The sequence below is a fragment of the Euphorbia lathyris genome, chromosome 4, assembly GCF_963576675.1.
Source record: "Euphorbia lathyris chromosome 4, ddEupLath1.1, whole genome shotgun sequence".
NCBI classification, from domain to species: domain Eukaryota; kingdom Viridiplantae; phylum Streptophyta; class Magnoliopsida; order Malpighiales; family Euphorbiaceae; genus Euphorbia; species Euphorbia lathyris.
In genome coordinates, this window is record NC_088913.1 from 74,822,971 (window position 1) to 74,847,879 (window position 24,909).

Here is a 24,909-nt window from a genome sequence, read left to right on the forward strand (position 1 = left end):
AAATTGACAATTTGGAACTATATCCAACCATTTAATAAGAGTTAATGTAAAATAAAATGAATTAAAGTCTTATTAAAGTGATGATATTTATTAAGTTAATGTCATTTTTACATGGGTTAGTTACATTTTAGTCAAGAAAGTGAAAATTATTTCCAACTTTCCAATATTTAAAAAGATATTCTTAAAATGTCAAATTGGATGAAAAAAATTTGTTTTAATCACTCAAACGGTTGCAACTGTTTTATTTTATAAACAAAAATAAGTGAAAGTAGGAATAATGGTGAATTATAGAATTTGTTTTGTTGTTTCTGAATATTTTTATGTCAGCAAAAACTGACAATCCACCATTGTAAAATCATTCATTGTAAAAAGTCCGGTAGAAGCAAAACTTCATGAATGAAGAAACAGAAAACAATTCTGATTTTGCCTTAAATAAATGAACTTGATTTACATAAAAACAACAATAAATAAATGAAATTGGGAATAAAAGAAATTAACAAGAAAATGAGAGGTTCAAATGTAAATGAATTTTCTTTCAAATTGAATTATAAAAAATGGTTACCATTAAAAATAAAAAACCGTAGGAAAAAAAACAACCATGAACAAGATAGAGAGTGGTGTTTAAATTTGAATTTACAAATTAAAATAATATATAATTAATTAATTATAAATTATAAAAAACTACCTGATAAATGTCAAAAGTAGAAATAAAAGAGGGAAGTTTGATAAAAGTTTTAGAAAAAACAGAAAATGATAAAAGTAGAAAAAAATATTTATAAAATTGTAAAATAAAAATGAGAAGTGATTTAATATGTAATTTCCTCTTTTTACATCTTTTCTCTTACAGGCCAAGTCCAAATAAAATGGGTCAATATCCATATCGGTATCAAATCAAGCTCCAAATCAGATTCGGGTCTATATCCTTAACAAAAGCGGATTGAGATCCATATCAAAAACAGGTATAAAGTTCAGATCAAGATCCATATGAAGTTCAAGTCAGGAACGAGTCGAAATCCACATCAAGTTCAAGGCAAGATCCATATCAGAAACGGGCGAAAGTCCGCACATATCCAAATCAAAGTCCATATCATAACCTGATAAAGTCCACATCAGAGTCGGGTCGGATCCATATCTAGACCCAAACTCAACCATTTGAAGAAATAAAGCTGAAAATGAATAAAGCAAGTGGAAATACGTTCAATTCAGGAATTTCAAAAACAAAAGGACAAATTGAGCATTAAAAGAGGCTGCCACTCCATGAGGCACTCTGAAATTCAAAAGCAATCACAAGAGAGAGGCAAATCTGAAATTCACAAAAAAAAAAAAGAGGCAAATGCATTATTTGAAGTAATAATGTAAACAACCCATCCACAAGCTTATCACACCCATACCTATTTCTATCTATAAATAGACTGGCTGAAAATTTGTAAGGGGAGGCCAATTCTTAGCATGAAAGCTTTAGAGAGCATACTTCAGAGTTTGTAGACAGAAATATTGTTCTTGTAATAGTTCTTTCTTTGTTTCAAGTATCAAAAAACCCAAAATTCAATACAAATTACATCTTTTTCAGTTTGGTCTCCAAAGCTTTGAGCTAAGGATTTTTATTCCTAGTTTGTAAAAACAGCAATTAAAAGCATTCATTTTGCTTTTGAAATGAACTGATTTTACAAACCATTAATAAAAATCTATTAGTTTTCAGCTCTTTTATTCATTTAATGCATTTTTAATTTATGCTACTAACAATTTATTTAGTAACCTTACTAACTAGATATACTTTGCTAACTTTATACACTATTTTATTTTTACTTTGTATAAATGCTGTTTATATTTATGTTATACTAACTACTAACATTTATATCTACAAACATTTATGTTTATATGCTACTAACTATTAACATTTTATATTATATGCTACCTACTAACATTTGTATTTAATCTTTATTAACTATTCTTCAGATTCTGTATCTGTAGTGTATATATATTACAAATAAACCAGTAACCTGAAAATATAATATATTCACATTGGCAATTAAAAATCAAAATTAGAATTCATTAATAAATATCTTTTCCCTTTACCCATTTTACCCTTACCGGATCTTCACAGGATCTGCCATCGAGTTCTTCTACTTGCCAGTCACCTGAAAATTTTCCAGAACCTACACAAAATGTGAAAGTTGAAGCATTAAAACCACAGATCCAAATAAACTCCAAACTAAATTAGTATACAATCTACAAAAAATAAATAAAGAAAGAAAATGAACCTCACCTTAACATCGGCTGACGGATGCAGCAAAGGAGGACCAAGAGCAGACGTTAGACGGTGGACCAAAAAGTAGAAGCCATAACCGCCGACGAGACCGTGACGACAAACAGACGAACAGGCAGCCGTTCACGAGGAAGACGGCCGACAACGACAAAATCGGTGGAATGCGCGGCGGTGCTGAAGGGACAGAGACAACGGCGACGGACTACAGCAGGCAAACGGAGGAGCTACGACCGACGACTTACGACCGACAACGGTGACAGGAGGTCCGGCCATGGCTACGTTTTAGGGAGAAGAGAGGAAGAAAGGAAAGATGGGGATGGAGGCATGAATCTAAACGGTTCACATCAAACCCTAAAATCCAAATTTATCCCTGTTATTTACAATCCCTAATTTACCCCTGTTTATTTACAAATTAACCCCTTTTGTCCTATTAACTCTTAATTTCTTTTTACACTTAATTTGAGGCACTAGATTTAATTAGTTAAGTCTTATTTTAATTAATCCTCACCTTTTTAATCAACTAATTATAATCATTGAGGCTAGATTTCAATTTCTGTTAAACTTAGTTTAGTCCAGATTAGTTAACTAATTAATTGAATTTTATTTTTCACTTTTAGTCGTAAATTAATTTTTGGTTAGTTTCATAAGTAAGCTCATTTAGTTGACTTGATTTCCCTTAATAATTTATTTATTTTATTAGCTTAATCCGAATTCTTTTCGGCTTACTAAACGTCATTTTTAAATTAATAACAATGTGATTCGAAGTTCAAGATGATGTAGATCACCCACGAACTTCCAATTATTTCTATTACCTAATGCATAGGGTTATGTCATAATCGTATGCATGGTAAATAGAAAACGATAAAATCACACAGAGTTAATAGTAGTAATATCTTCCAAACATACTAAACCCGCTACATAAGGTTATGTCATAACCATGTGTATGGTAAATAGAAAACGACGAATCATTCGGAGATAATGTCAATCTACCTCCCAAAAGGAATATTAAGCTCCCTGCATAAGGTTATGTTATAATCATATGCATTGTTAGTACTAACAAAATATAACATACGAGAAGAATATCATAGTAGTGTAGCCTTAAACATCTCTACTCGTTCTACTCGAACCTAGCCACATGGTCATACTATAACCATGGTCATGAAAACCTAAAGGAGCCTCCAAAACACGAAATCCAATTGTCGTGGTTTGAAACCCTCTATACAAGGTTATGTCATAATTGTGTATATGGTCTCAGAATTAAAAACAACGCGTAAGGTTATGTGATAATTCATATGTAATTAAAATTCGAGCGAGATAGCCGATACTATTGTGCATTAACACCTCCTCATACCAGTGGGTAGGGTCATGTTATGACCCATATCCATTCACGAATCCATGAGACTTTAAGAACAGCGAAGGAAGGCTTGAATGAACCCAGTCAGTGATTGAAGCAATATCGAACACGTTAAACAAGCATGCAGAAATATAACAGTACTGATTTATCGGACGGGGTAGGGTGAGATTACGTCTTTTCCCTACACGTAACCGGAAACCGAACACAGAATCATTGCAGACCAATACCTTGTCCGAACTTTACCCGAACTTTACCAGAATGGGTCAATTCGGAATCAAATCGGTGTCCAATCAGACCGTCAAACTGATTAGTGGCGACTCGAAAACCATTGGATCAGTCTCCTTAGAGAGACTATCTAGCACCGTTAGAAAACCAGTAGGGCGGGAGCCATATCAAAGATAAAAGTTTGCGATCCGCGGGCACGGGCGCGACAAGATTGATCAGGCAATCTTTAGTATTGGAGCTACGAAAGCTCTTGGGGTTGATGGTTTCCCTGCCGGTTTTTATCATAAACATTGGGAGACTGTGAAGGAAGGTATTGTTGAAACACCTTTCCACATGATTTTGATTTGACAAAATTATTTAAGTTAATCCATGATTAAGAGGCAATTAAATTTAAGTGCTTTGATTTAATTGTACTAATATGTTTGTTCAATGTTGAGTATAAGTATAAATGAAAACAGAAATAAAAAGTAAGACAGGACGAAGTCAGCATGAGAGCACAGCACAAACTGAGTGAAGTGAACTCAGCATGATAGAAGAAAAGTCATCTTCAGAACAAATACTTAAAGATGAAGCTGACCAAAGAACCTGGGTGGAACGCAACTCAGTATCAAAGAAGAGAAGTCTTCCTCTAAACTAATGCTTGCAGACGAAGCTGACCACGGAAGCTGAGTAAGAATATGACTCAGAAACAAAGAACAAAAGCAACGTCAATACAGTCAAGCTGAGTGTTAGTCAGGACAGCGCGAATGATCTGTTTGCTAGAAGACAAGATCCGACAACTGTCTGCACCAATAATAGAAACCTTGGAATTACGCACAGAGTCAATTTCGAGATGCATGGGTCAACTATCCGTTAGCTAAAAGACGAACTGGCACTAGAAGACGCACCTGCGGGAAGAAGACAAGCCTGACGCCTGCTAATTTCAGACGACAGGATTGGCCTGTAAATCTGAAGCTGACCAAAACAATGACGCAATAGATCCGTTTGAATCCAACGGATAATTCCAGATTCAAATCATTAGAGCTTCAGACTTCAACTATAAAAGGACAAGTTCATTCTTGGATCCTAAGCTGATTGCCGAAATACAAAAAGAGAAAAAGAGCATACATACAAAGCACATTCAAACAAGAAAAAGATCTTACACCAAATTTCCATTTCTGTGTAAAAGCTAGATTGATTTTGTAATCATCTAAAGTGTTCTTCATCTAGAAAGAACAAGTTTGTATCAATTGTAAAATTGAGAGAGTTGTGCTGAGTACTCGGTTTTAAGTACTCAGCGGTAGAGAATCTGAGTGTTTGGTTATAGCGCTCAGTAGGAGTTGAGTAGACGAATAGAGGAAGGTACTCTTGCATATTCAACTGCCTTGTAAACAGTTTGTGCTCTACCTTTAAAGAGCTCAGTATTGGATTGAAAAAAGCCCGGAGGGACTCTGGGGACTGGACGTAGGCGGAGAGGCCGAACCAGGATAAGTCATGCTGAGTAATTTCTAACTCTCTCTCAATATATCTATATATGTGTTGCTTGATTAAATTACTCAGAATATAGATTAAAGCTGACACTGAGTAATCTTAGTGCTAAGTTGGAAGCTGACCTCAAGTGTTAATTCTCAACTCACAAGTAAAACTGTTCTAGTCAGCATCTGACTAAAGCTGTCTTACATCTCTCGGTCGTGCTGACCTAAATGAAGTTAAGTAACTTAAAGAATCAATTAAGTCAGCATAATTAAACGAAAAAGTTACATTAGTTCCTAACCCCCCCCCTTGGAACTAATCACATGGGACCAACAAGTGGTATGAGAGCTAAGTAGCTCACTACTCAAAGATATAACTATCTTGAGCTGATCCCGATAAATGGCTGAAAACAGCACTCGTTTCCTTCCAGGAAATCAAACAACACAGATACTCCCTGAGGGATTATCAATTAGTCAGCAATTTGACTATTCTAAAAGTCAAAAATTGACACACATATTATGAAATTACTAAAATGCCCTCATCTCTCTCATTTTCATTTCTCCCTCTAACTCCTCTCTCTCTCTCTCTAAAATAGAGACATTAAAAGTAAAAATTCATTAACATATTTTTCTTTTCATCAATCATCATCCTAATTTTTTGCCTCATCATCATCTTCATCTTTCTTAATATTATTCTTCCCAGAATATTGATTTTGTTTTCCAGAAAACTCAATCCCCCCCTTTCTACCTTTTATCTCCTCTTTTCTTGAGAAAATGCAATTTCATGTCATGTTAGAAATCATCCATGCTAACCAACATTTCTGAAGCACAAATTTAAGTAAAAAAGTTTTCATCCGTCGAAGAAAAAAATGGCAGCTTGAATCATCCATGAGTCCCACTATTTCTTCACCTAACTAAATCTCACTTAAATCTGTTCCACCATTTCTTTACCTAACTAAATCTTACTTAAATCTGTTCTTTCTCCCTGGATTTTGATTCACAATTTTGTTGTTCAGAAGATTTCCAAATCTGCAGTCATTTTCTACTTATCATGAGTTTATGGAGACTATTTACACGGTCGGATACGGAAGTCAAACAAAACGGGTCACCGACGGCAGCAACGACACAAAATGGAGACGAAACTGATGAGATTGAGCAAATTAAAGTTCGTATTATGAGAGCACATGTTGAAAGAGAAGATGTTGATGCTAAGGTTCACTTCATTTCTTGTTTTTGCTTAATTTTTTTAGAGCTGCTCTAATTTTGCTTCACTTGCTACTAAAATGGAGATTATCAATCATTTTGCAGCTTTGATTGCTATTTTAATTGAAGAATGGTAGAAATTTTTGGAAAGGGTTACACAGTGGTCTTGGAATTCATGATAAATTTTTGGAAAGGGTTACACAGTGGTCTTGAAATTCAGGATACATTGATGGGTTCATAATTGACCCTAATAACCATATTTTATTTCACTAAAAATGAGCTTATGGGATGTTAATTGTTATCAATTTAGGACTAAATAACCCTTATTGCAGATTTTGTGAAGAAAAATGGAAACTGCTATCAAACAGCCCGTTGCAGGAAAAATTAAAGGGAAATCTATGGACCAAAGGGTAATAGCATGTAAAGAGATGGAAGACAGCTAAGGAAAGACGTGGGACCAGTGGAGATCTAGCTTGTTGAAGAAGATTAGGGCCTTGAAGTGTTCAAGTGGCCATAATCTGTCAGAACGGCTGTTTAGTGTACTTTTTAGTACTTTTTAGTATATTTTATGTTTCTTTCCTCCTAATTAAATAGATTACTGTGTGAGGACAGAGGGATAACTTTTTGGGGAGCTGAAACTTCATCTTCACGAGAGTTCTCTTTAATTTTGGGACCTAACTCCATTAATGGAGATTTATTGTAGTTTCTGTGGTTGTTCACTCATCATTATGAGTGAGTAGTCAACTGAACGGGCTTGGCCAGCAAGGGCTGGTTATGTAAGTCTTCTATTTTTCTTATTTATGAATGAATGTTGATATATGTTGATGTGCTTGACAAATCCTTAACTCCATTGCTAAATGCATGTATGTTAGTGTTAGATGCATGATAGGACACTACTTTCATCTTCGCGGAACTATTTGTCAAGCATTCAACCCCGAAACAGAGATGTCAGGAGGTTGAATCAAGGGTTTTCTTCATTGAAATGTTGTTTAGATGGTAATGCAAGAAAGAACCAACATTAAGGGCCCTTAATGTTGTAGTACATCTTAGAATCTTAAGAACACACGAAAGTTGACTTAAGTGAGCTTTAAAAAAGAGACATTGACTTCACTTTATGTCATTCATGAATAAATAGGATGTTTAGAGGTTGAAAGTAACCTGTTCCGCTGTAGCCTAGCCTGTTCTCTCTTTTTATCATAACCAAAACACATTTTCTGAGACTGAATCTTTATCATTAGTATTTCTATTCACCATATCAAATCATTTCTCAACTAAAGAAAATCACACACCACGAACACCCTGTTCTGCAAGGTTTTTCTAGTAGAATTTGGTCATCAATCCCCGAGGAGACGATACTCTACTTATCATTTTATTACTTGTATCTAGTGCACTTGCTAGAGTCTATTTTGAGGACAACAAGTTTTTGGCGCCGTTGCCGGGGATTGAAAGGAACAATTTTATTTGAAAATTTCTATGAAACAAGGTGTTTTTAATCTGTTTGTTTAATAGTACAGCCTTTCCTATCGATCTTGAGTTAGAAAGAACGTGTAGAAGGAACCTGGCAGCAGTTAGACGAGCAAGACAAAGAAGAATGGCTGGAAGAGTACCAGAACAACCTGTTCAAGAAGAAGAAGGTGAAAACATTAATCCACCAGTCATGAGAATCAGAGATTACTCCAGACCTACCACTGAAGGGAACTCATCATGTATTGTGCTACCTAATGAGGGGAACAACCTGTTCGAAATCAAGCCATCCATGATACAAATGCTTCAAACTGTTGTTCAGTTTGGTGGATACCACAATGAAGACCCTAATGCTCATATTCAGGATTTTGTTGCAATGTGTAACATTTTCAGAACAAATAGGGGGGTCGCCGATGATGTTATAAGGTTAAAGCTGTTTCCTTTCTCTCTAAAGGATAAAGCAAGAGTTTGGTTGAAGAACCTTCAACCCGGATCAATAACTACTTGGCAAGAGATGGCTAGTGCGTTCTTGATGAAGTATTTCCCACCACGGCAAGCTATCAAGTTGAGAAACGAGGTTTCTTGTTTTATGCAAGAAGAAAATGAGTCGTTAGCTGAGGCTTGGGAACGTTACAAGGAGCTCTTGAGAAGGGTACCAAACCATGGCATTCCCATGTGGATGCAAGTTCAGAATTTCTACAATGGAGTCACCAATACCTATAAAATTCAAATTGAGTCCATTGCAAATGGTAGCCCCGAAGATCTTGAACCGCAAGCTCTATATGATCTCTTTGAAAGGGTGGTCAATACAAGTTACAATTGGCACTCGGTGAGGAGTGATGGGAAGAAGATTTCAGATTCTGATGTTGTTTCAAAGCTGACAACTCAGGTTGAACAGCTTGTTAAGCAAATCAGCAAGATGAATGTGTCTTCCATTCATAGTGAACCTTCATTTTCTGATGAATGTGACTTTTGTGGTGGTCCACACCTCGATATCAATTGCCCAAGAGTTAAACCGAGCAAAGCCAACCAAGAGCAATGTCATTATGTTGGGTACAATCAAAGAAATCCACCCAATCCGTACTCAAACACATATAATTCTGGTTCCATGAATCATCTCAACTTTGAGTGGACCCATCAGCAAAATCAGCGAGAACAACCTAGGTACCAGCAGGAACAAAGAGGGCAATACCAACAACAACCTCAGCAACAGTACAAACAGCCTGTTCAAGCTAAAGAAGAGGTTGATCCAGATTTGAAAACCATGGTGATGCAGTTTATGAAGCAAACTGAGGCTTCCATCAAGAATCTGGAGACTCAAATGCATCAATTGGCATATTCATGCTCATCCAAGGGAAAGGGTGTCATTCCAAGCAATACCGAGCCTAATCTTGAAGGAGATGTCATAGCTATCACGCTGAGGTCTGGTAAAGAACTCTATACCCTTACTAAAACTAAAAAAGTTGTTGATGTTGCAGGTACCTCAAAAGAAGCTGAAACTGTTAAGGAACATATTGTTCCAGAGGCCACCAGGCAGGTTGCTAAAGAACATGAGCCTATTCAAGTTCAGGAGGAACCTGGGGAGAAGTATATTCCACCTCCTCCCTATGTACCACCTGTTCCTTATCCAGCAAGGCTTGTGAATCAAAAGTTGAAAGAGGAAAACTCCAAAATCCTTGATACATTGAGAAAGTTACACATCAATATTCCATTTGTGGAAGCTCTAGCTCAGATGCCAAAGTATGCCAAGTTCTTGAAGGATATTCTGTCCAACAAGAAAAAGCTTGAGAACATCTCCATGATCAAACTGAATCGAGACTGTTCCTCAATACTGCAGAACAGGCAGCAGCTTCCTAAAAAGCTCAAAGATCCAGGGAGTTTCTCAATCCCTTGTTCCATTGGTAAATTGAATATTGAAAATGCATTGTGTGACCTTGGAGCTAGTATCAATCTTATGCCGTATTCTGTTTATGCTAGGCTAGGCTTGGGAGAACCTCAACCTACTAGGATGTCAATTCAATTAGCAGATAGGTCTGTACGTTATCCTAGGGGAATTGTGGAGGATGTGCTAGTTAAAATAGGGAAATTCATATTACCCGTAGACTTTATTATCATGGACATAGATGAGGATTTGCAGGTGCCCATCATTTTAGGCAGACCATTTTTAGCTACGGGTAGGGCCTTGATAGATGTTGAAAAGGGACAATTGTTTTTAAGGATAAATGGTGAAGAAATAATTTTTAGGATGAATGAGGTCATGAGGCGTGCTAACTCAAGTGATGATACATGCTATTTTTTGGATGCATGCCATACCTCGTCTGTTTTGCAGGACTATCACCAAGACACTTTGGAAACACTGCTGGGGGAAGAAGTGAATATTTGTGAAGGAACAGGTTGTTCCCTAGGAACAGGCTGTTCCCTAGAAACAGCAACAAAAGCACCATTTCCACCAAACACAACTGGGCCCTCACTCAAAGAACCACCTGATATACCCACCCCAAAAAGGTGGCGTGATAAAAAGATTCAAGGGAAGGAATTCCATGAAGGGCGGAAAGTGCTCGTGTATAGTTCCAGGTTGAGGCTGTTCCCTGAAAAATTGAAGTGCATATGGTCTGGACCTTACATTGTGAACAAGGTGTTCCTTAATGGGGTTGTAGAAATTTTTAAACCAGGAGTAGTTGAGACCGTCCACTTCCAGGATCCACCATGACTCAAAAAGAACAGTGTGTTCGCTGCAAACACCAATTGCAGCAAACTAATTGGGCAACCCCCAATTTAGCTATCCCTTAGTTAGATTTGTGCTAAATTCCTTTTTAATTTTGTTATTTTTATGCACTAACATGACTAATGTTGAATTTTGTGGTTCTTCCTAAATTTTGTTGGCAAAGGTTTTAAACTTTCATTTCCTAAAATTAGGATGGAGTTTGAATTTTTACCAAATTAATTTGGGGGTGTTTGCTGTCTTCCTCTTTCGGTAACGAATCTAACCCTACTTCTAATTTCTTGTTTACTGCATGCTTGTTGATAATCTGCAAATTTCCACTCTCACGGTGTTTAAGTTTAACATTGAGGACAATGTTATATTTTAATTTGGGGGTGGAGAAAGAAAATGAATATCTTGATATATTTGTTGTGAGAATGGGATAAAAGCCCTAAAATTTTGATGAAAACTGTGATTGAAAGGTGAAATTAGTTTGTGAAAATTTGAGGAAACTCAAAATTAGACACTTGCTTGATATGGTTGTTAGTGTGTCATTCGAACCCCAAATGTTGTGTCATTCCCTTTCTGTTTCTATCTTGTAAATGTTAGTACATGTTCGCAGTTTTTCTTAATTCCTCGTACTTTGTGTTAAATGTCTAAAAATTCTGTGTTGTTCTCTGTTTCTGAATAGCATGTTCTGTTTCTAGTTTTTGCTCTCTGTTTTTCCTTTCTTTCTGTATATAGCAGCAGAATAATATATATATTAAAAAAAACTTTCAATTGCCAATCAATGATTGCATGCTTGCACCTCAAATTTAGTGTGTGGTGAACCCAGTGATAATTCAATTTTCAAAAGATAGAAGTTCTGAAAATTTTGGGTTTTAATTCAAAATTCAATTAGAGGACCTTAAGCCCTAGTGCATGTAAAAGCCCTAAATTGTGAGAACTTGAGCATACATTAGCATGTAAATGCATTGATTCTTTGTGAGAGGGCTAGTACATATTGTCTTTAGGTAGGTTTTGCTTTGGTTGCCTAGTCAAAATGGTAAAATTTTGGAAGAACATAGAATGAAAAAGGCATTTAGATCCCAAATTCACTCCACAAAAAGCTTACCCGTGCATTGCACTCACACTTTTAGGATAACCAACTTGTGCCTTAGCCTATTCTTTCTGAAACATTACTTAAAGGAACCAATTCCCTTCACTTTAATCCCAAAATGCCTTGAATTTGTCTCATGCCTCAGAACAAGCTGCTCTAGTTAAAGAAAAATACATTTTTGAGAAAATCTGAGTGTGTAATGATAAAATTGTTGAGATGATGACATTTGAGGGATGATGATGGAGTGAGGACCATTTTTGAATAAGGTTAAAAGAAAAAAAATAAAAATAAAAATCCCAAATAGGAATTTTAGAAGATGACAAAAATATCTTTGAATAAAGTATTTTCATTTTCAGGACACATGTTCATATCTTGAGCCTGGAATGAAATGTTTGGATGGTTGTTTGTGGTGTGTTTGAAGAATAGTTTAGCCAATGTTTTGAAACAGGCTGTGTAGAGTGATTAGGTTGTGGCAGAATTGCTTAGTGTTAAGAACTGAGTATGGTTGAATTTCATTGCATGTAGACAGAATTCTTACACTTAAATAGCCATTCACTTCCATACCTTAGCCTTAGCCTAACATTACAACCTATGTTTAAGACCTTTTGACTATGTTTGGATAATTTTTAATCCGTGGAGATAGGGCCAATAAGCAAAATCATAGCCTATTAATGTGTGTACTGAGCTGAGGAGTGAAGTTCCATTCCCTTCCTTGTGGCAACAAAGGCCATTTGAGAGTGAGTGAAAATTCCTTCCTTAGTGAGGCACTTTGGGGCATACAGGTTGTTGGATTGAATTTTGAAGTTCAACCTTAAGCTTTGATGAATTTCTTGAATTGGAATGCATGTTTTAGATCTGGTCTAACCACATTTTTATCAAGGTCTTGTGTGCTAATCAAAGGTTGAGTTAGTTGAAAGTTGAATAAAGTTCTGTTGTTGTTGTTTTTTCTTTTTTGTTCTCTATTATCTCTTCTAGATCTGTTCCAGTTCTTGTTCTTATGTTTTCTCCATTGCCTTGTTTCTATGTCATTCCCTTTTGTTTTTATTTTCTGTGCTTTTCCCTTTTTGTTGTTCTTTTCTCTATTTTCTGTTGTGTTTGCTTGAGGACAAGCAAAAGTTCAATTTGGGGGTATTTGATGGGTTCATAATTGACCCTAATAACCATATTTTATTTCACTAAAAATGAGCTTATGGGATGTTAATTGTTATCAATTTAGGACTAAATAACCCTTATTGCAGATTTTGTGAAGAAAAATGGAAACTGCTGTCAAACAGCCCGTTGCAGGACAAATTAAAGGGAAATCTCTGATTTTGTGAAGAAAAATGGAAACTGCTATCAAATAGCCCGTTGCAGGAAAAATTAAAGGGAAATCTATGGACCAAAGGGTAATAGCATGTAAAGAGATGGAAGACAGCTAAGGAAAGATGTGGGACCAGTGGAGATCTAGCTTGTTGAAGAAGATTAGGGCCTTGAAGTGTTCAAGTGGCCATAATCTGTCAGAACGGCTGTTTAGTGTACTTTTTAGTACTTTTTAGTATATTTTATGTTTCTTTCCTCCTAATTAAATAGATTACTGTGTGAGGACATAGGGATAACTTTTTGGGGAGCTAAAACTTCATCTTCACGAGAGTTCTCTTTAATTTTGGGACCTAACTCCATTAATGGAGATTTATTGTAGTTTCTGTGGTTGTTCACTCATCATTATGAGTGAGTAGTCAACTGAACGGGCTTGGCCAGCAAGGGCTGGTTATGTAAGTCTTCTATTTTTCTTATTTATGAATGAATGTTGATATATGTTGATGTGCTTGACAAATCCTTAACTCCATTGCTAAATGCATGTATGTTAGTGTTAGATGCATGATAGGACACTACTTTCATCTTCACGGAACTATTTGTCAAGCATTCAACCCCGAAACAGAGATGTCAGGAGGTTGAATCAAGGGTTTTCTTCATTGAAATGTTGTTTAGATGGTAATGCAAGAAAGAACCAACATTAAGGGCCCTTAATGTTGTAGTATATCTTAGAATCTTAAGAACACACGAAAGTTGACTTAAGTGAGCTTTAAAACAGAGACCTTGACTTCACTTTATGTCATTCATGAATAAATAGGATGTTTAGAGGCTGAAAGTAACCTGTTCCGCTGTGGCCTAGCCTGTTCTCTCTTTTTATCATAACCAAAACACATTTTCTGAGACTGAATCTTTATCATTAGTATTTCTATTCACCATATCAAATCATTTCTCAACTAAAGAAAATCACACACCACGAACACCCTGTTCTGCAAGGTTTTTCTAGTAGAATTTGGTCATCAATCCCTGAGGAGACGATACTCTACTTATCATTTTATTACTTGTATCTAGTGCACTTGCTAGAGTCTGTTTTGAGGACAACATACATATGCAAGTGAGACTTAGAGAGAGAAAGTGAGAGTTAAATAGAGAGGAAAGAGAGAGAGAAATGGAAAGTTAGAGAGAGAAAAGTGAGAGTTAGAAAGAGAGAGAAAGGGAGAGTTAGAGAGAGAGGACTTAGAGAGAGAAAGGGAAAGAGAGAGAGGAGTGGAAGAAAATGAATCAAGGAAGAAGACAATGGCATTTTAGTAATTATATAAGGGTAAAGGGTATTTTTGTAATTTTATAAGGAGTGTGGATCCCACTTTTTAAATGGGTATGATGAAAAAATGCTGATGTGGCACGTTGACTTTGGGTTGACCGGTCACAATTACCGGCTGTACACTTTAGTGTGAGGTCACCAAAACGTTATACACTTTTGTGTGCAAAATTGAAGGTTGTACACCAAAGTGTGAAAATAGGTAAAGGTTATATACCACATATGTAATTTACCCTCAATTTTACTTATTTTTTAAATTTTACGAAAAATTACAGTTTCAAAAATGTATTATAGAGATTTGGTCCGGAGTGGATGGCGCTGAGATAAAATGCCTGAGCAAGGAGCGGCCCTAAGGGATAGCGATGTGGGCAAGAATGAACCGAATCTCACATCAGAAATTGAAAGGGAGTGATTTGGGCTTATTAGTAAAGTGAGAATCCACTACAAAAAAAATGGAGTATATGCCCATTTGAGTCATGTGAAGCCCAAGGATGAAATCCATGGATAAATCTTCTCATACTGTGGCATACGTAGTGGTAAATGTAGACGGCGGCGTTGGTCGCATGTCCCTTGGTGATTTGACAGATGTAACATTGCTCCACCAGGTAAATGACATCCTTTCTTATCTTAGGACAAAAGTACCGAGAACTCTCTACTTCGTAAGTTTTGTCTCGCCCAAAGTGCCCTCCTAGACTTCCACCATGTAAATCTTGGATGACCTTCTCATGGATGGAATTACAAGGTAAGCATAGTTGGTTGCCTTTCATAAGATAGTTATTAAACAGATGATACGCTCCCTTCCGAGGTTGACTTTTACAGTTCTCCCAAAGGTTACTAAAATCAGGATCCGCCTTGTAGTCTCCTCAAATGTGTTCAAGACAATGTCTTAGTTTTACTGTCTTCAAGAGTTCCACGCTCCGGCTTAGGGCATCTGCCACTTTGTTTTGTTGTCCCGCCTTGTGGATAAGTTTGTAAGGGAACTTATCTACGTAGGCGAACCAACGAGTATGCAAGGAGCTTCAGAGCTTTTCCGACTTTCTAGATACTTAAGAGCTTGGTGATCTATATAGAGGATGAATTCCTTTCCTACTAGATAATATAGCCAAGTTTTTAACGCTCGGACCACTGCGTATAACTATTGATCATACATAGCACATTTTTGTCTAGCTTCACAAAACTTCACATTGAAGTAGGATATTGGCCTATTTTCTTGCATCAGGACTCCCCTAACTCCAACTCCACTGACATCACACTCAACTTCAAACAGCTTATAGAAATTAGGGAAAGCTAATACAAGGGTAATGCTTAATTTCTCCTAAATTAAGGCGAAGCTACTTTCCTGTTCTCCTTCCCACTTGAGTCATTTTCCTTTCTTGATGCACTCAGTCAAAAGGCTATGATGGTGCTGAAGTTCCAAATGAAACGGCGATAGAAGGTGGATAACCCATAAAGGCTTCGGATGTCTCCCATATTCCTAGGAGTCGGCCAGTCCCTAATAGCTCTGACCTTTTCTTCATCTGCTCGGATCACTTCCCTAGTAACTACAAATCCGAGGAATACCAGACTTTCCATGACGAAATCACACTTCTTGGTGTTGGCGTACAATTGGTGTTTCCTCAACAGATCGAATACTACTCTCAGGTGTGCTACATATGCTTACCTAACATTTGGTTGTGAATCAGTATATCATCAAAGTACACAACCACAAACTTCTCTACTACTAAACGAAGCACCCGATTAATTAGTCTCATGAATGTACTAAGAGCATTAGTTCTGAATGGCAGCACTAGCCACTCATACAATCCATCTCGAGTCTTAAAAGCTATTTTCCATTCATCCTTAGCTCTAATCCTGATCTGATGGTACCCACTTCTCAAATCAATCTTGGAGAAGACTTTAGATCCCCCTAGTTGATCAAGCATGTCATCAAGTCGTGGTATAGGGAATTTGTATCGGATAATGATTTTATTGATGACTTTGCTGTCAACACACATCCGCCACGACTTGTCCTTTTTGGGATGATATAAGGACTCATGCTCTCTCTGACGTACCCTGTAACCCCCTCACTTGGATCACATGATATCTCACACAATATCAGTTATAGACATGCTTTCAATTCTCAATCATATAAACTTCAATCTCATATAAACTTTACATATTATACACAAGAGAAAGCATTTACAATTTACAATACACGTTTAAGTCATTATCCTGCATAGAGGATTTACAAAACAAAAGTACATCACAAGACTCCAAAATGCCTAGATGAGAATGGACTGACACTGCTGGTGCGACCTTAAGCAAGAAGAACTCCACCTAACCTGTAAAATCTGTTGGCAAGGGGTGAGCTTCCTACTCAATAAACATATTACGCATATATGTATATACAAAAGTAATGTAAAGAGCACAAAGCAAAATATATCATTAGTACCAAGTTAGAATTTATTCATTTGTTTCACTTATTATACTAATACTTATTTTAGAAAGGCCGTGCTGTACTTAAACAATATATATAAAATGGTCCTTGGGCCCAATCTGTATTCCGGCTCACTAAATTCGGAATACAATCATCTGTGCTACGGAGGAGTTACACTCAACTCACGTACTCATATATCTCAACACATGTGCTTCCGGCTCACAATATTTGGATAGCACTCTCAACTTGGACCATTTCACATATCCATCTAAGCAAGCTCATTTTCATTTATAATCCAACCATTATTCAGTTCCAGTATGTGCACAAGGCTCAACATGCCGTATTCACTCATAACACTGCAACATACTCAATCATATCACTTTCTTATCAATCATGACGTATCACAAACACTCAAACATTATCCACATCATTCACATCAGATTCAACCACATCTCACACTCAGCAAGTCAAAAGGCACAATACAGTCATACACATATATAAGCAATATGCTTACCGTCGCTCTTAGTTCGATCTATTCAACACGATCGAGTGTGCGTTCAGTTGCACCTTGCCCTCCTAATGTCACATAACATTTATACAATTAGCCTTAACATAAACTTAATAAAAATATAAACTAATGAATGCTATATGATTTACAAGACACTAACTCCACAAAGTTCATGCAATCTAATCCTTTTGTCTTAGATCATCACATGACCTACTTGCACACATTCTGCCATAACTTTCTCTATATTAATCCAAATGCCCTGATTCTTGAACTTAATGAAACTAGACATATATGGATATAACATATCCAAAATTCACTTTAATATCACTTCTACACAATATATGGCATGCAAAATGATTCTGTCCTGTTTCCAGCCAAGAAATAGACTATCCAGATTTGCATCTACCATAATGCACTCAACCTATCTCACACTAAACACAATGGATTGACAAAACCTTTTACAGACATATACTTCAAGTAGTTAGGAACACTTTTGTATAATAACCTTTCTCAAATTATAACTCTAAGGTCCTCAAAATGCTACATCAACATGGCTGCCTCACATGACATTCAATTTCGAGGCAGTCATATTCCATCTAGGTTTTCTTCATCTATATATGGAATTAAAGTCCCATATTTTACAGAGGGTTTCATAACACATATAGCAACATATGTTATTCTTTATGTATCTTCAAATTCGAAGAATATCAATATGAAAAACATGCTCCAAAATGACTGAAAGCAGTACCCTAGATTTCTGTTTAGGGCACTTGATACATATCTTTCATTTGGACAGCCTATAACCACTTGAAACAACACCAAAACTCAACAAACTCCATCACAACTCATCCAAAACAAATCCTATGATCATACCTAGGTATTTCAGAATCTCAAACTCATAGAAAACAAGCTAAAACAACATACTAACCTTCAACTCGTGTCTATCACCTAGTATGCTTCCTAACTTGACTTGTTTGACTCGAAAATGGAAGAAATTGGAAGAGTTTTCTTTGGAGAGGTTTAGGGTATGAACAAGGAAGGTTTTGCTGAAGCTTTGGTCGAAATTGTGGCTGGAATAGATAAAGAATGAGTTGTGCACATCATTTGTAAAATGAAGAGGTGTATTGTGTCTTAATATTGGGGTGACACCTCATGCTTGCTCACAAACCTTAAATTCAGCCCTCCTAAAGTGTAAGTTAATCAATTTAGGACATATAAATTCATTCATTCATTCATTTAAGTCCTAACTCAATTAACCAATCGTTACATCTTAACGACACACTAATCGCCTACTAATCGCACGATAATCGCCTTATGCATACAAAACTTCTACTGACAATGAGATGAATCTAAAATGTATGTATTCAATCATGAAAACATATATGAATGTGGGAAGACTCATATGTTAGGGTTTTGGTCATATGTTAGGGTTTTGGGGATGTTACAGTTCTTCCCCCCTTAAAGAATTTCGTCCCCGAAATTCACTTACCAGAAGCTTCAAATAGGTAAGGATATTGTGTCCTCATATTTTCTTCTACCTCCCAAGTTGCCTCATCAAGTGTTTGATTATGACTCCATCTCACCTTAACCATTGGAATTTCACGGTTTCTGAGTCGTTTCATTTCTCGTCCCAAAATGTCCAAAGGTTGCTCACGAATAGTCAAGTCTGTGTTCACTATTGCAATCTCAGGTTCAGGAATCATATGACTTGGGTCTGATCTATATCTTCTTAATACTGACACATGAAATACATCATGTATTAAAGACAATTTTGGTGGTAGAGCTAACCTATAAGCCAATGGTCCAACTCTCTCAACGATCTCATAAGGCCCGATGTATCTTGGATTCAACTTCCCTCTTCTGCCAAAACGAACTATTCCTTTCCATGGGGATATTTTTAAAAACACTTTATCTCCAACTTTATATTCCATCTCCCTTCGGTGCTGATCCACATAGGCTTTCTGACGTTCCTGTGCAGCTTTTAAATACTTCTTTATGACATTGATCTTCTCAACAGTTTCCTGGACTAACTCAGGTCCTTCCAATTGCCTCACTCCTTCAACATCCCAACATATAGGGCTTCTACATGGTCTTCCATATAATGCCTCATAAGGTGCCATGCCTATACTCGAATGATAACCATTATTATAAGCAAACTCCATAAGAGGTAAATGTATATCCCACTCACCTTGGAATTTAAGAACACAAGCTCTCATCATATCCTCTAAGTGAATAGTTCTTTCTGATTGTCCATCTGTCTGTGGATGAAAAGCTGTACTGAAATGCAATTTTGTTCCCAAGGAGTGCTGTAAACTGCCCCAAAATCTAGATGTGAATCTAGGATCACGATCTGAAACAATAGATATAGGTACTCCATGCAACCTCACTATTTGTTCCACATAAAGTCTAGCCAATTTATCCATCGAGTCTGTCTGTTGAACCGGTAGAAAGTGAGCAGATTTCGTAAGTCTATCCACTATCACCCATATACTATCGTGTCTACGCCTTGTTCTTGGTAATCCCATCACAAAATCCATAGTGATCCTCTCCCATTTCCACTCTGGTATGGTTAAAGGTTTTAGTTTTCCCACGGGAGCTTGATGTTCGGCTTTAACCTGTTGACATGTCAAACATTTGGAAACAAAATCAGATACATCTTTCTTCATTGTAGGCCACCAGTAAAAAGGTCTCAAATTTCTGTACATCTTTGTCATTCCTGGGTGCATAGCATAAGGAGAATTATGTGCTTCCTGTAGAATTTCTGATCGTAAATCTGCTACATCTGGAACACATAATCGACTACCTATCATCATAGTTCCATCATCTTCCACAGAAATATCAGGTCTTTTACCTTGTTGTACACGATCTCGCATTTTCTGTAAATAAGGATCATGCCATTGTGCTTCTTGGATCCTTTCTTTCAAATCTGGTTTTACCCGTAGTGTAGCCATCAAACCTGTTACTTCATTTACTTCTAACTGCACATCCACTAGTGAATTTAAACTATAACTCTTCATACTAGCCACAATATCAACACTCTTTCTACTCAAAGCATCTGCAACCACATTAGCTTTTCCTGGATGGTAATCTATTGTACAGTCATAATCTTTTAATAGCTCAATCCATCGTCTTTGTCTTAGGTTCAACTCCTTTTGTGTAAAGATGTACTTCAAACTCTTATGATCAGTGAGAATCTGAAATGTCTCCCCATATAGGTAATGTCTCCATACCTTCAATGCATGGATGACTGCTGCCAACTCTAAGTCGTGTGTGGGGTAATTCATCTCATGAGGTCTCAGTTGCCTAGAAGCATATGCAATGACTTTCCCATTTTGCATTAGAACACATCCCAAACCTTGTCCCGAGGCATCTGTATAAACAACAAAGCCACCACCTTCAGAAGGTAACACTAACACTGGTGCAGAAGTCAATCTCTTCTTTAGTTCCTCAAAGCTTTGGTGACATTTATCATTCCACTGGAATACAACTCCCTTTCTCAGCAATTTAGTTAATGGACCTGCAATCAGAGAAAAACCCTCTACAAATCTCCTGTAATAACCAGCTAATCCAAGAAAACTCCTAAGCTCTGTAACGTTCTTTGGCGGTTCCCATTCATCAATAGCTTTAATTTTGGAAGGGTCGGGTTGAACCCCTTCACCTGACACCACATGACCAAGGAATACAACTTCATCCATCCAAAATTCACATTTGCTCAGCTTTGCATACATCTGATTATCTCGTAAAATTTTCAAAACAATTCTCAAATGTTGTTCATGCTCACCCACAGTCCTTGAGTACACTAGGATATCATCAATGAACACCACAACAAACTTATCTAGATATGGCTGAAAAGTCTTGTTCATTAATGCCATGAAAGCTGCAGGAGCATTAGTTAAGCCAAAAGGCATCACAAGAAACTCAAAATGACCATACCTTGTACGAAAAGCAGTTTTAGGTATGTCAGCTTCTGCAACTCTCAACTGCCAATAGCCCGATCTTAGATCAATCTTTGAAAAATGACGAGCTCCTCTAAGCTGATCTAGCAAATCATCAATCCGAGGCAATGGATACTTGTTTTTCACTGTCATTCTATTCAGTTGTCTGTAATCAATACACAATCGCATACTTCCATCTTTCTTCTTCACAAATAATACAGGTGCTCCCCACGGTGAAGTACTAGGTCGTATAAACCCCTTCTCAAGTAGTTCTTCTATTTGTTTCTTCAATTCTTGTAATTCCATTGGAGCCATTCTATATGGAGCAATGGATATAGGAGATACTCCTGGCATGGTCTCAATAGGAAAATCAATCTCCCTATGAGGTGGTAATCCTAGTAGTTCATCTACGAATACATCTGCAAAATTTCTCACCACCGGAATATTCTCCAATTTACCTCCATCCTCCCTAGTGTCCACATGAGCTAAATATGCCTCACACCCATTTCTAATCCATCTGATTGCTTGAATTGAAGATATTAAACAAGACGGCACAACCTTTCTCTCCCCAACAAATAACACAGTTGATTCTGAATTAAAATGTAACACAACTTCCTTTGAACAACAATCAACTTTAGCTTCATATTTACATAGCCAATCCATCCCCAAAATAATATCGAATTCTCTAAACCCCATAACTACTAAATCTATAGGGAACTCACTTCCCCTCACTTTTATAGGACAATCTCTCAGAACCTGATTTACAATAACATTATTCCCAACTGGTAGGATAACTCCCACATCATATCCTAATGGTTCTACCGTCCCATTTATTTTCAATATAAACTCAGGTGTTATGTATGAATGAGTGGATCCAGGGTCAATCAAAACAAAAGCTAAGGTATCAAGGATAGAAATTGTACCGGATATAACCTCTGGTGCTATTTGAGCTTCACCCCTCGTCATATTGAAGGCTCTATTTCGTGGTAAATTTTGTGTCTGTCCACCCATAGGAGCATCATGTCTACCCCATCTACCTCCTCCTCGACCTCTGCCTCTGCCTCTATCCACTCCAGCTGCACCACCTCTTATATTAGACTGAGGTTGAACTCTCTCTCCTCTATCAACTAGTAAGGGACAATCATTATGATAATGGCCTGTTTCTCCACACTCAAAACATGTACCCTTCTTAAATGAACCATAACACTCTCCTGTGTGAGATCGGCCATATCTACCACAAACCAGGGAAGGTCCCCAACACTCACCTCTGTGTACCCGTCCACATGTCTGACAAGCTAGAAAAGATGTTGTCATCGCTCCTCTTCTATACCCACTATTAAACCGACCACCTGAAAATCTGTTACTACCAACGGATGGAGCATTACTCAAAACATCTCCAAATCTGCCCCGTGATCTAGTCCCACCACGATGGATACTACTACTACCACCTCTAAATTGTTGAGAATAGCCTCTAGAAGAAACTGAGAATCCACCTCTCTTTGTTGGCCTGCTAGACTGGCCCTCTGTATCAAATCTCGCCCTTTTGGTTACAAAAAGTTGTTCTCTATCTTTCACAATTTCCTCAGCTCTGAGTGCAGATTCTACTAACAATCTAAAGCTGGTTTCATGTGCATGAATCCCAATTCTAACATCTGGGTGTAGACCATGTTCAAACCTACGACATTTTGCTTCTTCTGTAGCCACATTTGCAGGTGCATATTTGGCTAAAGTGTTAAACTTAAGCTCGTATTCAGCCACAGACATATCCTCCTGCATAAGGGTCAAAAACTCTGTTTGTTTCCTATCTTTGTATATCATTGGAATGTACTTATTAGTGAACAACTTCTTGAAAATATCTCATGTTATTTCAGTTCTAATTCTTGTCCTTTTTATAGATCTCCACCATTCTAAAGCTTCATCAGTGAAAAGATTAGAAACATATTTGACCATTGAATCTAGTCGACAGTCTGTGTTCTCAAGTACATCTTCAATCTTGGCCCACCATTTATCAGCTATATCAGGAGCTGTACTAACCTCAAACTCTGTTGCGCCCATCTTTTTAAGCCTTTCAAAATTTTTATCAAAGACTGGCGCATCTCGACGAGCTTGAACACGTGGCTGAGGCTGACCTTGAGCCAAATAGATTCCCATCATTTCTTCAAACTAGTTATAACCCTGCGGATAACCTGCATGTCCTGAAGCTCCTATATGTTCTGAGCCGCCAGACTCATGAACATGACCAACTGAACCATGACTAGACACATTACCGGATTGTCCATTCTCACCATCAGACTCCATAACCCTACATGAAACATGACCATGTCAACATGCTTTAGAATAAGAATATATAATTATGTGGTCTTAACCTAGGAATCCAAAACAAGTCATACACAACCTAATCCCTAGGAAAGTAGACCCGCTCTGATACCACTAAATGTAACCCCCTCACTTGGATCACATGATATCTCACACAATATCAGTTATAGACATGCTTTCAATTCTCAATCATATAAACTTCAATCTCATATAAACTTTACATATTATACACAAGAGAAAGCATTTACAATTTACAATACACGTTTAAGTCATTATCCTGCATAGAGGATTTACAAAACAAAAGTACATCACAAGACTCCAAAATGCCTAGATGAGAATGGACTGACACTGCTGGTGCGACCTTAAGCAAGAAGAACTCCACCTAACCTGTAAAATCTGTTGGCAAGGGGTGAGCTGCCTACTCAATAAACATATTACGCATATATGTATATACAAAAGTAATGTAAAGAGCACAAAGCAAAATATATCATTAGTACCAAGTTAGAATTTATTCATTTGTTTCACTTATTATACTAATACTTATTTTAGAAAGGCCTTGCTATACTTAAACAATATATATAAAATGGTCCTTGGGCCCAATCTGTATTCCGGCTCACTAAATTCGGAATACAATCATCTGTGCTACGGAGGAGTTACACTCAACTCACGTACTCATATATCTCAACACATGTGCTTCCGGCTCATAATATTCGGATAGCACTCTCAACTTGGACCATTTTACATATCCATCTAAGCAAGCTCATTTTCATTTATAATCCAACCATTATTCAATTCCAGTATGTGCACAAGGCTCAACATGCCGTATTCACTCATAACACTGCAACATACTCAATCATATCACTTTCTTATCAATCATGACGTATCACAAACACTCAAACATTATCCACATCATTCACATCAGATTCAACCACATCTCACACTCAGCAAGTCACAAGGCACAATACATTCATACACATATATAAGCAATATGCTTACCGTCGCTCTTGGTTCGATCTATTCAACACGATCGGGTGTGCGTTCAGTTGCACCTTGCCCTCCTAAAGTCACATAACATTTATACAATTAGCCTTAACATAAACTTAATAAAAATATAAACTAATGAATGCTATATGATTTACAAGACACTAACTCCACAAAGTTCATGCAATCTAATCCTTTTGTCTTAGATCATCACATGACCTACTTGCACACATTCTGCCATAACTTTCTCTATATTAATCCAAATGCCCTGATTCTTGAACTTACTGAAACTAGACATATATGGGTATAACATATCCAAAATTCACTTTAATATCACTTCTACACAATATATGGCATGCAAAATGATTCTATCCTGTTTCCA

At 37.0% G+C, this 24,909-nt stretch overlaps 1 non-coding gene across 1 annotated transcript; it reads right to left on the reverse strand.

Moving 5' to 3' along the window:
- Positions 1-8,525: 8,525 nt before the first annotated feature.
- Positions 8,526-8,632, reverse strand: LOC136228332 (small nucleolar RNA R71). Its single transcript, XR_010688658.1, has one exon. It is a non-coding gene; the product is annotated as a small nucleolar RNA R71 (small nucleolar RNA).
- Positions 8,633-24,909: the final 16,277 nt, after the last annotated feature.